The 3435-nt window shown below is 46.8% G+C and overlaps 1 long non-coding RNA gene across 1 annotated transcript; it reads left to right on the top strand.

The window, feature by feature from the left end:
- The first annotated feature begins 1033 nt into the window (after window positions 1-1033).
- LOC306936958 lies at window positions 1034-2407 on the top strand. Its single transcript, XR_013791573.1, has 6 exons — window positions 1034-1104; window positions 1197-1265; window positions 1356-1417; window positions 1501-1593; window positions 1679-1747; window positions 1904-2407. It is a non-coding gene; the product is annotated as an uncharacterized lncRNA (long non-coding RNA).
- Window positions 2408-3435: the final 1028 nt, after the last annotated feature.

The raw sequence follows: 3435 nt of genomic DNA, 5'->3' as shown, positions 1-3435 counted from the left end.
TTCGCACTCTGCCACCAGAGAAGAAGAGGCGTTGGCCCCAGTATCTGTCCCAGGTAACCTACTCCTACAATACCACTGCTCATCAGACCACCGGTTTGGCTCCACATTACATCATGTTTGGCCGTGAACCCCAGCTACCGGTCGACTTTCTCCTTGGTGCTGACGAAGGATCTGGTGAGGAGGCCCCAGAGGAATGGGTCAAGAAACATCAAGAATCCCTAAAGACAGTGTATGACCATGTCCGACAGCAACTGCAGGCCAAAGCAGAACGACGGAACCGAAAGCACAACCAGCAGGTGACCAATCCTGGTCTAGAAGAGGGTCAGCTTGTCTACAGGAGGAACCACCAGGTTAGAGGCAGGAACAAGATCCAAGACCTCTGGCACCCCTGCCTCTATCGAGTGGTGAATAGACCCCTCGATCAGGGAATGGTGTATACCATCGCCCCTGTCCACCAGGATGGCCCTGCTCTGCGAATACACCGGACCAAGCTGCGGACTGCACCAGAGGGAGGGGGGCCCGATGCCCAACCGGTGACTCCAGTACAGGTCACTCTAGACCATACACCTCCAGTTGATGCCACAAGTGACTCTGATGAGTCTATCGTTCTGGTAGTAGAGGATAATGAGAGAGGAGACCCAGGTGTACGAACACCAGAACCGGAGGCTCATGGGAGCCCACCGCATCCGGTACCAGACCAGGGAGGTAGCCCAAGATCAACTGAAGGCTCGGAAGAACATTTATCACCACCTTCTCCTGGCCTGCGCCGCAGCAGCCGGCGTAATGCTGGTTTCCACCCCAACCCTCACCGGCTACCATACAGACAAACGGTGTCACCAGCACAGGGGGGGAGAATGGGGGCCTGCTCGTCCCAGTACCAGGTTGATACATCGTCGGGACGGCGATTCAATTTAGGAGGGGCGAATGTAATCAGTGGGACAGTCCCACTGGGACTGGGAACCAATACGTTTCATAGCACCACCCCCTCAGCTCAGCATATAGGGTAGCTGGCCAGGCATAGGGAATAGGCGGTGTTTTACCCAGGTTGTTTCCTGTTCCAGTCAGGCTGTTGGGTGGTGTTTTGTTTGTGCTCGTAGCATCGAGGTAAGCTCTTGGTTTTACTAATATAGGGTTACCTGTCTCTAGGTTGATTTATGTCAACAACCTCCAGTTTATTTATTCTTTTTCTTCGTCAGAAACTGTGGAGCTCTGATCTAGTGACAGCCCTGTCAGCGTGTGTGTGTACACAGTTCAGAGAAACCAAGGTAGGCTTGCCTCATACCGCAACAGCACAAACGAGCCGTTACGTTAAATTGTCTCCCAGTTAATTATGCAAATGCTTGTCTCGTTGTTAGACGCAGCGGCGAACGAGCCGGCTAATGTGTGTGCGTGTGTGTGTACACACCAGAGTCTTGAGGTAGGCTTCCGTCCGTATTTTGACAGCATAAAAGTTTGTGTTTGATGAATGACGTGAGTCCTCATGATACGTTTGTTACACAGACGGTGTTTCTACCCAGTAATACACTGACAAGAGCTGGCTAGCGTGGTGTCCGTTGTGCGTGTGTGTGTAAGCCTACACACCAGAGTTTAGAGGTAGGCTTACGTCCATACTGCGACAGCATAGCAGTCTTTGTTATGAGTAAAATGCAAGTCCTCATGATATGTTTATATTACACAGACGGTGTCCCGACCGAGCAAACACTGACTGTTTTACCAACAACCTGGATGCCCTGATCACCTTAACAGGGTATGTGCTCATTAGCAGTACAAAGTACATTTAATGCATGTTATGTATGATTGTTTGGCTACCTCAGCGTTGTACTCAGAATCTGAGTACAACCATGAAAGCGCTTTAACTATATGGTAAATCATGAGGCTAATTGAGGTTTGTGTTCCATTACAGATTGGACCTCATACTGTGAACCGCTGTTCTTTTCATCTTTTTTGTTTTGAATTCAAGTCTATGCTGCTATAGTTGTTATATTTGTTTTGTACTAGATCACACCCAAGTGGTGTTTTTATAAGGGTCCTCACTTTTACTGCTCTAACCAAGGAGTTAACTAGTTAACCGCCAAAGACGGATATATTGGTTTAAGGATTATATTGCAGAGTTGCACTCAAGGACTACTGTCCCTTTTTACCGTGTGGTGTTCTTTTTGGCTTTTAGCCTTTGTGTTATTTTGCAGTGTTTAATGCCAACCATATTTGGCTCAGAGTGCTATTGCGTTTCTTTGCAGTGCTTAACTGTGTGTCTATGGACATAGGAAATGAGTGCATCCTAGTGCAATTGATTCAAATCCCTTTTATCTGTGTAGTGGAAGACTTGATAACCTTTTATTGGTAACGCTGTGAATAGTGAATATACGTTTTAAAGGAAATGTCAATACTGTGAATAGTGAATATACGTTTTAAAGGACATGTCAATACTCTGTACTTTCTCCGAATAAAGTTATGTTCCCATGAAGCAACCGACAATTATTGTTCACTCAACTGAACACTTACCTTCATATGTATTCCGGGTCTCCCACCCTGTAATTGGGAGTGGCGTAGTATCACTGTGACATTAGGAGTACGTAGCGACTCCATCTGGTTACACAAGCTAACTATACAACCCAAACCTCTACCAAGCTAACTACACAACCCAAACCTCTACCAAGCTGACGACACACAACCCAAACCTCTACCAAGCTAACTACACAACCCAAACCTCTACCAAGCTAACTACACAACCCAAACCTCTACCAAGCTAACTATACAACCCAAACCTCTACCAAGCTAACTACACAACCCAAACCTCTACCAAGCTAACTACACAACCCAAACCTCTACCAAGCTAACTATACACAACCCAAACCTCTACCAAGCTAACTACACAACCCAAACCTCTACCAAGCTAACGACACACAACCCATACCTCTACCAAGCTAACTACACAACCCAAACCTCTACCAAGCTAACTACACAACCCAAACCTCTACCAAGCTAACTACACAACCCAAACCTCTACCAAGCTAACAACACACAACCCAAACCTCTACCAAGCTAACTACACAACCCAAACCTCTACCAAACTAACTACACAGCCCAAACCTCTACCGAGCTAACTACACAACCCAAACCTCTACCGAGCTAACGACACAGCCCAAACCTCTACCAAGCTAACTACACAATCCAAACCTCTACCAAGCTAACTACACAACCCAAACCTCTACCAAACTAACTACTCAACCCAAACCTCTACCAAGCTAACTACACAACCCAAACCTCTACCAAGCTAACTACACAACCCAAACCTCTACCAAGCTAACTACACAACCCAAACCTCTACCAAGCTAACTACACAACCCAAACCTCTACCAAGCTAACTACACAACCTAAACCTCTACCAAGCTAACTACACAACCCAAACCTCTACCAAGCTAACGATACACAACC

This window comes from Electrona antarctica (assembly GCF_951216825.1).
Source record: "Electrona antarctica genome assembly, chromosome: 14".
Lineage (NCBI taxonomy): Eukaryota > Metazoa > Chordata > Actinopteri > Myctophiformes > Myctophidae > Electrona > Electrona antarctica.
Note: the sequence above shows the minus strand (reverse complement) of the source record. Positions and strands in the feature narration are given on the sequence as shown.